The following is a 13,727-nucleotide window of genomic DNA, read 5'->3' as shown; positions in this document are numbered from 1 at the left end:
ATTGACGCGTTACGTAGACATGATTGATTTTTATTCCGTTGCACGAAACAAAACATACACGTTTTATGTATACACGAGCCGATAATGCGTAATACGAAATGTTAAGTGATTTCTTTTTACATTGTAAAGCATGAGAATAATTGGAAAAAAATCCTTTAATATGTAAAGAATGAAACAGTAAAGTTTGTTATGATTTGTGTTATAATATATATTGAATTATGACATCCACCGAATTTTAAAGCACCAGTACAAAATAATCTATAATATCAGTTTCCCTGTAATTCATGTCAAACTCGTGCACGTATAATGGAATTGATATCATCTCGTGAGATTTTTAGGGTTCCGTAGCCAAATGGCAAAAAACGGAACCCTTGTAGATTCGTCATGTCCGTCTGTCTGTCCGTTTATGTCACAGCCACTTTTTTCCGAAACTATAAGAACTAATACTGTTCAAACTTGGTAAGTACATAGATGTATTCTATGAACCGCATTAAGATTTTAACACAAAATTAGAAAAAAAAACAATAAATTTTGGGGGCTCCGCATACATAGAACTGAAACTTAAAATTTTTTTTTTCACCAAGCCCATACGTGATTTTTTTCTAAACTGAATAGTTTGCGCGAGAGACACTTTCAAAGTGGTAAAATGTGTATCCCCCCCCTGTAACTTCTAAAATGAGAGAATGATAAAACTAAAAAAAATATATGATGTACATTACCATGCAAACTTCCAAAGAAAATTGTTTTGAATGAGATCTAGTAAGCAGTTTTTTTAATACGTCATAAAATTATTATTATCTTTTTCATCAAACCCATACGTGTGGGGTATCTATGGATAGGTCTTCAAAAATAATATTGAGGTTTCTAATATCATTTTTTTCTAAACTGAATAGTTTGCGCGAGAGACACTTCCAAAGTGATAAAATGTGTTCCCCCCCCCCCCTGTAACTTCTAAAATAACAGAATGATAAAACTAAAAAAAATATATGATAGACATTACCATGAAACGAAAAGGTGGAGTTCTGGGAGGATTTCGATGAACTACTACAAGGCATACCATCAAATGAATATAAGATAATTGGCGGTGATCTTAATGGACACGTGGGCGCAACAAATGAAACCTATATCAACGTGCACGGAGGTTTCGGGATGGGTAAATTAAATAAGCAAGGGGAAGTAATCTTGGATTTTGCGGCGAGACATTTATTAACCTTAGTTAACACAAACTTTAAAAAGAGATCTGAGCACCTAACCACCTACAAACGTGCGGGAAAAACATCACAAATAGACTACATCATCTCGGACGCCTCGGTGAAGCAAAAGTTTAAGGATTGCAAGGTCATCCCGGGTGAGGCCCTGACATCCCAACACCATGCGTAGCTGTATACAACCTTCCCAAACCTATAAAAACAGTTGTAGATAAAACACCAAGAACAAAGTGGAAAGAATTGGATGACCCTAAGGGTGAACTGCTACTGACTGTTTTAAAAACTTACCTAGAAGCTGATGTGGACGTAATGTATGAGCACGCTGAAGATATTTGGACTAAGTTTGAATAGCATTGCAGAACAAAAGCAGCGGAGATTTTGGAAGTTTCTAAAGAACCTCTATGTTCCGGCAAAGATCCAAAATGGTGGAACGATAAAATAAAAGAGCCTTTAGCTAACAAGAAAACTCACTTTAAGACCTGGCAAAGTTCGCAGGCAGAAGAAAACAAGGCCAAATATAAAGAAGCAAAGATACAAGCAAAGATTTGCATTGCTGAGCAGAGAAGAAATGCCAACCAAGCTTTCTATGACAGATTAGAAACGGCTAAAACAGAAAATGAAGTACTCAAAATTGCCAAGTGCAGGCATAAAGCCACCACCGACATCAAAATGAACAAGTACATCAAAAGCAGGGACCAAGTGCTGTTAACTGATAGCACACAAATCAGGCAGAGATGGTATGAATACTACGATCAACTGCTTAACGAAGAATTTCCCCACGAGGATCTCGCACCTCTTGAACCTGTCCATGGACCAATACCTGCAATCGATCCGCACGAAGTAAATCTGGCTGTGGCCAAAATGAAAAGCAGAAAAGCTCTAGGCCCAGATGAGATACCAGCTGATTTATGGAAACGACTTGGCCCGGTAGCAGTCAATTGGCTGACCAGATTATTTAACATCGTCCTGACCACAAGGAGAATTCCAGAATCATGGAGCCAGAGCTATTTGCTACCATTTTATAAAAACAAGGGAGATGTGGCTGAGTGCGAAAATTGCAGAGGAATTAAACTGACTTCACATACGCTAAAGATATGGGAAAGAATTTTAAATAGCCGTCTCTCGTCTCTAACGGGTATCTCCCCAAATCAGTTTGGTTTCACGGCATCCAAATCAACCACTGATGCTATACAAGCGGTTAGAATCCTGATGGAAAAACATAGAATAAACAAAAAAGACTTCCATCTTGCATTCATTGACCTTGAGAAGGCCTTTGATAGGGTGCCCCGTAACAGTGGCGGATTAACCGAACAGCAGAAAAAGCATATGCTAAGGGCCCCGCGCCTTAGGGGGGCCCCGCGCTCCGACCCTGACCATGCGATTTCGGCATGCGGAACCGGCCAAGTTCGCACTCCGCGGATCCTGTACTATCACATTTTATTTACAATGTATTTGTTTTGTAAGTCAGTATAAATATTGATCAATTATTATTATTTGTTATTATCCTGTAAATTTTTCTTTATGACGATACCAAATTTAAATAATTTTTAGGCTTACGCAAAGACCAAGAGCAGAGTTTAGCATAGAACCGAAGGTGCAGTGTCTCAAAACTTTTGTGCATGACTAAGCTGCAGGAAACAGCAGAGCTCGGAAACGAACAAAAGAAGATACTGTGTTAAAAAAAACATATTAGTGAAAAGCTAGGAAGGATGATTTATCTTATACCTTTAAACGAGCAATTCTTGTATATATATAAATATATATATTTCTGTGATCTCGGAAACGGCTCTATCGATTTCGCTGAAATTTGGTATATGGGGGTTTTTGGGGGTATAGAATCTATCTATATTAGTCTTATGTTTGGGAAAACGCGTGTTTTCGAGTTTTCATGCGTTTTTCTTTCGACGCAGAATATGGTCGCTAATTTCGTGTTGCCGGCCACTGTCCGTCTGGTCCAGCGGGTTAAGACGCGGACTGCTAAACGAGTGTTACGGGTTCGAATCTCGCCCGGTGACTAAGTTTTTTTTTTTTTATATGTTCAAGTTTATATATAATTTTTTAATTTTTATTGTTTTAGACAACTTTAATTTAGTAAAAAAAATGTAGTTAAGATTATCACCTATACATCACCATATTACAATAAATAGTTATAACCGAGCAAAGCTCGGTCGCCCAGGTACTTTATTATTTTAAATAACAAATTGCACCTTACAGCTAATGCCTACTGATGATCAGCTTTGAATCCGTAGTAGGCCAAAGGACGCACTCCTCTACGGCTGGCCGGGCGCCCGAAATATGCCGAGTTGCTGCAAAGCCGTCATAAAAAGAAAACAGCGGGGCCCCTATTCAGGGCTTTGCATTCACGTAGGCCGGATGTAAAGCCCTGCATAGGGCCCGGTAAACGACTGTCTACCTGTTACGGGTCATGTACGTAAGATAGAGCACACTGAACGATAGATTTCATGAACGGTTTTACGGTTAAAATACAGACCTCAAACTTGGTGTAATAATAAAGAAATATCGGCCAAGAGCATATCGGGCCATGCTCAGTGTAGGATTTCGTAGTTACCATTCAGTTAAACAAGGCCAAATTTCATTTACATTACAAGCATAATAAGAGTAGCATTTGCAGCGCTTTGTACGTTTTTTTAGTAAGAAGAGAAGATTTTTTGCAATAACCCAAAAGCGACTAAACCGATCATTTTCGCTATAGTTTTCATTGAAAATAACTTTATAAAAAAAAGGTTTTTGAAGACCGTTATTCGCTTTAAAAGACCTTATCCAACCGTACGCCACACTGTAGGGCCAAAGCAAAAAAATCTAAGAAAAAACATTTTTTTTATAAGTAGTTTTTATTTTACCGTTCTGTCGCAATGCATGATTTATGTATCCATGCCAAATTACAGCTATCTAGCACTAACGATCACGGAGCAAACCCTCGGACAGACGGACATGGTGAAACTATAAGATACACTGCATAACATGTTCCAAACTAATCGAAGGCGAGTCAAAAAAAATAAGACATCGTAAAAATGTTGTGATGGCACTGAATCCTCGGGGCGCGAGTCCGACTCGCACCTAATCTTTTTTTTTTTTAAACGAGGGGGCCCCGCAAGCTATTGTGCTAAGGGCCCCGTGCCTTCTTAATCCGCCCCTGCCCCGTAAACTGGTGTGGCAGGCTCTAAGGGCGCAGAAAGTGCCGCAATACTATATAGAACTAATACAAGACATGTACAACGACATCAGTACAAGAGTCAAAACCTTAGCAGGCTTAAGTAATGCGTTCGAGGTCAGGGTGGGCGTTCATCAAGGATCTGCATTGAGCCCGTTCCTATTCAATCTCGTGATGGACTATCTCACAAACCACATTCCGGCACCATTACCATGGACGATGCTGTACGCCGACGATATCGTGCTGGCGGCTAATACTGCACAAGATCTCCAAATACTTTTAAATACCTGGACACATTCTCTCGAGCTGCATGGCCTCCGAGTGAGCAGGAGCAAGCCAGAGTATCTGAAATGCCCTATCAGCGGGAACACAACCCCTGAAACAATCTGCATCGGATCAACGTCCATACCTACAGTCAACAAATTCAAATATCTGGGCTCCATGCTTACGGGGGATGCCAATATAGATGCCGATGTTACGCACCGATTAAATGTAGCGTGGCAAAAATGGCGGACTCTCACTGGAGTTTTGTGTGACCCCCGCATGCCTATAAAAACGAAGGGAAAAGTCTATAAGACAGCTGTTCGTCCGGCATTACTGTACAGATCGGAATGTTGGACAGTAAAGAAGACACACGAGCAAAAAGTCCACGTAAACGACATGAAGATGCTGCGGTGGGCGGGAGGGGTGACCAGGATGGACAGCGTGCGTAACGAGTTCATACGGGACAGTTTTAAGGTTGCGCCTATCACTGACAAAATGTCAGAGTTTCGCCTTAGATGGTATGGCCATGTAATGAGGCGCAGTGAAGACCATGTGGTAAGAATCGCCCTAAACTTACCAGAACACAAGCGGGGTAGCGGCCGCCCGCCATTAACCTGGTGGTCCAACATCAAGAGAGACCTTAAGAAAGCCCAATTGCCAAAACCGACAATCCGGGACCGATAGGCCTGGCGCAGAAGTGTGAGGAGACTCGACCCCAGATAACGGGAGCAGGGACGGACAAAGAAGAAGAAGAAGATGATAGACATTACCATGCAAACTTCCACCGAAAATTGGTTTGAACGAGATCTAGTAAGTAGTTTTTTTTAATACGTCATAAATGGTACGGAACCCTTCATGGGCGAGTCCGACTCGCACTTGGCCGCTTTTTAGGGTTCCGTAGCCAAATGGCAAAAAACGGAACCCTTATAGATTCGTCATGTCCGTCTGTCTGTCCGATTCTGTCACAGCCACTTTTTTCCGAAACTATAAAAGCTATACTGTTCAAACTTGGTAAGTAGATGTATTCTATGAACCGCATTATGATGTTTACACAAATTTGAAAAAAAAAAACAATAAATTTTGGGGGTTACCCATACTTAGAACTGAAACTCAAAAAATCTTTTTTCATCAAACCCATACGTGTGGGGTATCTATGGATAGGTCTTTAAAAATGATATTGAGGTTTCTAATATCATTTTTTTCTAAACTGAATAGTTTGCGCGAGAGACACTTCCAAAGTGGTAAAAAGTGTCCCCCCCCCCCCCCGTAACTTCTAAAATAACAGAATGAAAAATCTAAAAAAAATATATTATATACATTGCCATGCAAACTTCCACCGAAAATTGGTTCGAACGAGATCTAGTAAGTAGTTTTTTTTTAATACGTCATAAAAATTAAAAAAAAAAATTTTTTTCATCAAACCCATACGTGTGGGGTATCTAAGGATAGGTCTTCAAAAATGATATTTAGGTTTCTAATGTCATTTTTTTCTAAACTGAATAGTTTGCGCGAGAGACACTTCCAAAGTGAAAAAAAGTGTGTCCCCCCCCCTGTAACTTCTAAAATAACGGAATGAAAAATCTAAATAAAATATATGATATACATTACCATGCAAACTTCCAGCGAAAATTGGTTTGAACCAGAACTAGTAAGTAGTTTTTTTAATACGTCATAAATGGTACGGAACCCTTTATGGGCGAGTCCGACTCGCACTTGGCCGCTTTTTTTGTTACTTCATTGATCGAGTAATTTATAATAACTTCTATTATGTTTACCCCTTTTTTTAATGAAATGGGGTGTTTTGAATGGAACACAATGAGGATACATAATAAAGATGCCTCTTTTTTTTTGTAATTTGAACTTAGTTTAAAGGAAGTTATGTTGTTTTTAGTGTTTGTTTTTCTTTGTGGTAAGTCAGTAAGTATTATACATTATTTTACTTTTTGATACCTAGGTATTTAGAATGCATTAAGCTTTTAAATAATACTAAGAAATAGCTGTTTCATTCATCATATCAATTGCTTACATTTTTTAAGGATAATACTGAATTTATGGGGTGCCAACAATGTAGAAAGGGACAAATCGTGCAGGGGTTGATAAAAAAGGGGTAAGTTGTTTAACCCTTCCGTTTTTTAGCACACGCGCAAAACAGTAAAGGGTATGTTAACCAATGGCAGGGCTGGGTTTGGAGAATTTGAAATTTATTTGTCCGGAGGAAAACTTAGCCATCGCTCGGTGGCTTCTCCGGACGGACTCATCAGTACCCTTTCAACCCTGCTAGCAGCAACCTGTCTGTATTATGCAAATAAGGGTGCTCTTATCTTTGTGTGCATGTACACACATAACTTTAAAATTGAGAGATGTAATTATAAATTTTAAAATTAAAAAACTTGTGGATAGTTGGTTATACTAAACATGTAGTTGGAGAATCTTTTTTGTGATCTTTGGCTGATGGATTCTAATTGGATTCATTTGTGACAATAGGTGAGTTTATTTGCATTCAGTCCACTAACAATAATTAAAAAATAATTTTGGTAACAAAAATTTTGTTATACATGAACTTTCTGTAGCTACCTCTACAGTGTCAAATAAGACTAAAATTCAAATATAGCCAAATAGTATATTTATTTGTATTGATTGTTGTATGTTAAGAAAACATTACATATTAAGTTTCCAGTGACCATGTTTACATTCTGCATGATTGCAGTAAGGTTTACAATTTACCAGTGTGTGTGTGCTTTTTAAATAAATTAATATCAATACTAAAAATTTAGTTATTTTTAAAATAAGAAGTGATAAGGTATGCAGGCCAGGAACTAATAAAAAAAACTGTTTAGGTATGTAAATAGGGGCTTAACCAACTATATTATTAACATCATAATTATGATTTACCACAATTGGGCTAAGTAGGCCTTTACAATAAAGAAAGATACCAGTTTTAGTGTTTTTTTTTACTTCTGCGATATTCTACTTTTGGTAACACAATATAACTACATATACTTAACACATAACTAGAAATAAGTGCCATACAATTTTAATTTAGACTTAATATTCAGCCAAATGAAAAACTACCATGAATATTTGCATTGTAAGTTGCATTTAAATACCAATTATATTTTTATTTAAATTTGTTTATTTGCTTTTTAATTGAAAAGCTTATCACCTTTTTTTAATGTATTGTAAAGCTTTTAACTTCTTTTGTACGTAGAAGTTTCATTTCGTTGTGTCATACTCATGTGTGGGTAAATTATTTAAATGGTTTATTTTATTATACCTCATACAGAATAATTATTTCCGAAAGTAGGTACTTACATTTTTCAATACCTCTATAATAGATACTGAAAACAATAATAAAAAACCGGCCAAGAGCATGTCGGGCCATGCTCAGTGTAGGGTTCCGTAGTTACCCTTCCATCACGATAAGCTAAACTGGAGCTATTAGTATAGTAGATTGTTAACCAAGGGATGAAATGATACCTTTCACCTGAGTTAAACGAATAGGCAAATTTGCATAATCAGTACCTAATTAAATAAAAAATAACTAAATTAGTATTATAGGACATTATTACACAAATGAACTAAGTCCCACAGTAAGCTCATTAAGGCTTGTGTTGTGGTTACTTAGACAACGATATATAATATATATATATATATATATATATATATATATATATATATATATTTATAAATACTTAATACATAGAAAACACCCATGACCCTGGAAGAATTATCTGTGTTCATCACACAAATAAATGCCCTTACTAGGATTTGAACCCGGGACCATCGGCTTCATAGGCATGTAGAAGTCCATTGTTTTAAAGCTCAGTAAATGGGGTTTATCATACAAACCACTGCATCCAGTTAATATTTCTTTTATTACATCAATACACCGTATTAACTAAGAACAAATCGTACATAATATCGGTCGACGGCATTCCGCCAAAATCTGCCAGTTCTCTATATAAAACTAAAATGACCATAAACACAACAACCAAAAAGTATAAAGCCCGGTGCATACTACACGTTATTATCAGTATAAGGCCACATACAGGATATTAACTATTGTGATGCTTACAGCTTCGGCCATCCTTTTTTTTTTAAAGTGAGCCCTCTCACTAAAAGTAATTATAAACATTAATAACAACAGCAATATATCGTAACACCTTTATCGATATCAAAGATAAACATTCACAACAACAGTATTTGTAAACTTCTACACAGTACACTTCTTATGCACAGTATGGGCTCACGTGAATCAATCATAGCCAATAGTAACCTTTAAGCTTATTGAGAAATAAATCTTAACGCTTAACATGCTTGAATCTGAGATCATGTAAACAGTCATTGAATACAACCAACACCTGGTAGCATTAACAGCCTTCTTTAGATAGTCTTTCAATATATGAACTAACTTACAATCATGGTCTGCTCTAGGCAGTCTGCCAAAGTATAAACCAACCTCAAGGCCTGATCTAAACAATTTGGCAAAGTATAATACATGATCGTAAACAATCACAGTCTGCACTCAAGGCCTGCTCTAAATAGTTTGACAAAGTATACTACATGATCATAAACAATCACAGTCTGCACTCAAGGCCTGCTCTAAACAGTTTGGCAAAGTATAATATATGATCATAAACAATCACAGTCTGCACTCAAGGCCTGCTCTAAACAGTTGGGCAAAGTATAATACATGATCATAAACAATCACAGTTTGCACTCAAGGCCTGCTCTAAACAGTTGGACAAAGTATAATACATGATCATAAACAATCACAGTCTGCACTCAAGGCCTGCTCTAAACAGTCTGGCAAAGTATAAATACATGATCATAAACAATTACAGTCTGCCTCAAGGCCTGCTCTAAACAGTTTGAAAAAGTATATAACATGATCAGAAGCAATCACAGTCTGCCCTTAAGGCCTGCTCTAAACAGTTTGGCAAAATATAATACATAACCACAAACAATCACAGTCTGCCCTCAAGGCCTGCTCTAAACAGTTTGGCAAAGTATAAATCAACATCAAAAATCACAGTCTGCCCTCAAGGCCTGCTCTAGGAATTTTAACAAAATATAACACATCATAAACAATCACAGTCTGCCTTCAAGGCCTGCTCTAGACATCATTCCAAAGTATAAATTGTTATAGCCTGCTCTAGACTTGACTGGTCTAGACAGTCTGCCATCACGGCCTGCTCTAAAAGACAAGCTGCTATCAAAGCCTGTTCTAGACAGTCTGCCAAAACTCACACCTAATCATTTTAATGATTTAATTTGTTAGGGCCTGCTCTAGACTAGATTAGTCTAGACAGTCTGCCACAACGGCCTGCTCTAGAAGACAGGCTGCTATCATAGCCTGTTCTAGACAGTCTGCCAAACCTCACACCTAATCATTGTAATGATTTAATTTGTTATGGCCTGCTTTAGACTAGATTCGTCTAGACAGTCTGCCATCACGGCCTGCTCTAGAAGACAGGCTGCTATCATAGCCTGTTCTAGACAGTCTGCCAAACCTCACACCTAATCATTGTACTGATTTAATTTGTTATGGCCTGCTTCAGACTAGATTAGTCTAGACAGTCTGTCATCACGGCCTGCTCTAGAAGACAGGCTGCTATCATAGCTTGTTCTAGACAGTCTGCCTTCAAGGCCTACTCTGGGCAGTTTGTCAAAGTATAAACGAATATAATGAATCAGGCAACAAGGCCAACTTCTTCAATTTCAACATTTATTCAGCAAATAGGCCACAAGGGCACTTTTACACGTCAACATGGAATTTGCATACAATTAAAAAAAACACATCAACAATTATAAAATACAACTAACCGCAAATATAAATTCAAACAAATTACAAGTATCTCATATTACAAGTACCTTAACAGCATATATACCTACTTATGGCCTCTAGACAGTCTGCCATCAGGGCCTGCTCTAGATAGTCAGCCAAAGTATAAACTAACATAATAAACAGTCTGCCATTACGGCCTGTACTAGACAGTCTGCCAAACTGACCAACCCAACCAACCCAACACTCAGAGACTCTCGCTGGTCAGATGCAGATTGCTATATCCTGGACACGGCGTGTATAGTACGCCGGTTTCTCACTCAGCGGCCCTGGCCATCGGCAGCTTGCACCCTGCCCCACTGCTGACATCACCATGTAATAGCTTAACCTTCTTTGCTTTAGTCAGCTCTTGCTGCGAGACCCTCGCTTATCATCAACTTCATTCGTCCAGCCAGGTTACCAGCGTTGAAACATAAAACAAATAAAAATGTTATAATTATTGGCAGTAGCAAAGATCGTTTTAGTCACAGTCATCATTAACAATGAACATTTTATAAGCCATAATTATCGACACAGTCGATCATTATCAACATCATCAGTCGTTACTATAATATACCTAATCATCATCTATATTCTATATCGTCATCAAAGTCGATCATCATCATTCAGTCATTATCATCTTCAACATCATCAATCGTTACTATAATATACCTAATCATCATCTATATTCTATATCGTCATCAAAATCGATCATCATCGTTCAGTCAAGCATTATCGCCGACATTGTCATCGAAATCACCCAGCTCCGTTATCATCATCGATTTGGTCAGTTATTGACCGTTATAGACATCGAGGCAAACACCGTCGCTGACACCGTCACTGTAGACGACATGTTCAGTCATATACATCATCATCGTTATCGGAACTCTGTTGCCTAAGATTTTCCTTAGGTACCTGATTTACTCATAGGTGCTGAAATCGTAATCAGATGTCACAACATTAATTAAATAAAATGACATAAATATTCAATCAATTCATCAACACTGAAAATAATTACTTTTAAAACGTGTTTTTTTTTTGTTCGTTGTTACATCCGGTTATTGCCTATACTAGTGATGACAACACACTTCATGGCGAAAATGCAATCACTAATTTTGTGTTTATTAAACACGGTTGTTTTGCCTAAATATTTTTAATATCACCCACTTATTTCTTGTCATCACTGTACCTTCTGTCACAAAATCATGTGTGTCTTAATCTTTGTTATCTACTTTTAACTTCATTCACATAACTCACTCTGGTGTGTATATCCTTTGTTTAGGTCAATCACACAGTTCTTCACAAAACCATACTAAAATGTCTTAGTAAATAATTGGTGTTACCTGTTGTATTCATCAATTTTACATTTTAAGTCAATTTTCAATGACAATCCTGTAAGTCTTGTCTTTTCAAAGGAACACTGATTTTGTTAGCATATTAATTTTATATAAATTGATTTTCTCAAACTTTACAATGTTTTTATATAACTAAGTAAAGTGCTTTTACCTTTGTAAGACACTTTCTGGTCGTGTCCATTACTTACACCTTTACCTACTTTTTAGTAACCTGAAATTTAATGATTGAATACCACTAATAGACCAATAGTGGGACCGGATTTTTGCCCTATAAGTTTCGATAATTCTAAAGAGTGAAAAGTGATGTTTATCTGTTATGGGACATATTTTTAAGCATATTTGTAATATATGAAGAAAATTTAGAACGAGCGTTAGATATAAATAAGGTATTTATGTATTTTTATTGATGAATTTTGAATATTGAATTAAAGTACAAAATTTAAGCATCGTCTTTTATAATATGTATAAGGCTTTATGCTATCAAATTTTTAGAAAAAAAATCAACGTGCTACTTTGTCAAACTCAAATTAGCTTATTATTTTGTCAATATTGAATTAAAGTTTGAAAAATCCACAATATCATATCTAAATTCTTAAGTTAATAGTCAAGGCAAAAAATTAGAAGAATAGGATATGTGCTTTACAATTAATATGCGTTTTTTGTCCTGTAAGATCTAATATTGAATTAAAGTCCGTAGAGATAAGTCTATTACTATAAAATAATATATGCAGCCATTTTATGGAAAGGTAGAAATATCTGTGTGTAGCTTGCATTGTAATAGTAAAATCAACTTAAAAAGGCGCGAAATTCATAACCACGCCGCGCTGGTCCGTCAACATGTCGGCTCGGCGCGCGGGAGCCTATCGTAGCCGACCTAGTGAGCGATAGATACCTCGCCCCGCCCGCGCCCCCCGCTCAGCTTCGCAAGCGCTGTTTGTCTTTTCTTTCAAATCATTCATTTGTTTATTTATCGTGCACATCAATTAAATGCGGACATTACATGAATTTAATTATAGAATAAAAGTTATTATGACTTCAAAATGAGTGAAAAATGTTTGATATGTGTACTGTACTGACTTAGTAACAGAGAAAAAACGAGGAATTGAGCAGTTAATAACTACGAGCAAATAATCTTTCTTGGTGATGGGAAAGTTAAATATTTCTACGGGAAGGAGGAACTACGTTTCCATAAAAAGTGTAGATTATACATTGAGTCGAAGGCTATACCGGCGTACAAAAGACTAATGGAGGTGGCATCAGAGGGCTTACCGCGAACCACGTTCGACGTGTTGCCTCCCTGTCATACTTACGTACGAATTTACAAGTGCGACAGAGAGGTAGCACGTCGAACGTGGTTCGCGATAGGCCCTCAAATGTACTGCCAAGTGACGATGATGAAAATTACATTTTCAAAACTTTTGTCTTTTGTTACCATTGTGTTAGCCGCCTGTACTTACTTTCAACATATATTAGTAGTTTATGTTACTGCTACATAATAAAAGGCATTAAAATACACGAGTGAGGGCTTAGGAAACGAACGAAGTGAGTTTCTTAAAAAGATCACACGAGTGTTTTAATGCCTAATTATCTTATACCTTTAAACGAGCAATTCTTGTATATATATATTTCCGGGATCTCGGAAACGGCTCTAACGATTTTGCTGAAATTTGGTATATGGGGGTTTTTGGGGGTAAACAATCGATCTAGATTAGTCTTATGTTTGGGAAAACGCGTGTTTTCGAGTTTTCATGCGTTTTTCTTTCGACGCAGAATATGGTCGCTAATTTCGTGTTGCCGGCCACTGTCCGTCTGGTCCAGCGGGTTAAGACGCGGACTGCTAAACGAGTGTTACGGGTTCGAATCTCGCCTGGTGACTAACTTTTGTTTTTTTTTATATGTTCAAT

The 13,727-nt window shown here is 37.2% G+C and overlaps 1 long non-coding RNA gene across 1 annotated transcript; it reads right to left on the bottom strand.

Annotated features, from left to right (window-relative positions):
* Positions 1-8,500: 8,500 nt before the first annotated feature.
* Positions 8,501-12,053, bottom strand: LOC133534476 (uncharacterized). Its single transcript, XR_009802038.1, has 2 exons — positions 10,653-12,053; positions 8,501-10,157 (listed from the first exon to the last, which is right to left on the bottom strand). It is a non-coding gene; the product is annotated as an uncharacterized LOC133534476 (long non-coding RNA).
* Between the last annotated feature and the right edge of the window lie 1,674 nt (positions 12,054-13,727).

The sequence above is a fragment of the Cydia pomonella genome, chromosome 2 (assembly GCF_033807575.1).
Source record: "Cydia pomonella isolate Wapato2018A chromosome 2, ilCydPomo1, whole genome shotgun sequence".
Taxonomy (NCBI): Eukaryota; Metazoa; Arthropoda; class Insecta; order Lepidoptera; family Tortricidae; genus Cydia; species Cydia pomonella.
The sequence above is the reverse complement of the archived record's forward strand: the minus strand, read 5'-3'. Positions and strand labels throughout refer to the sequence as shown.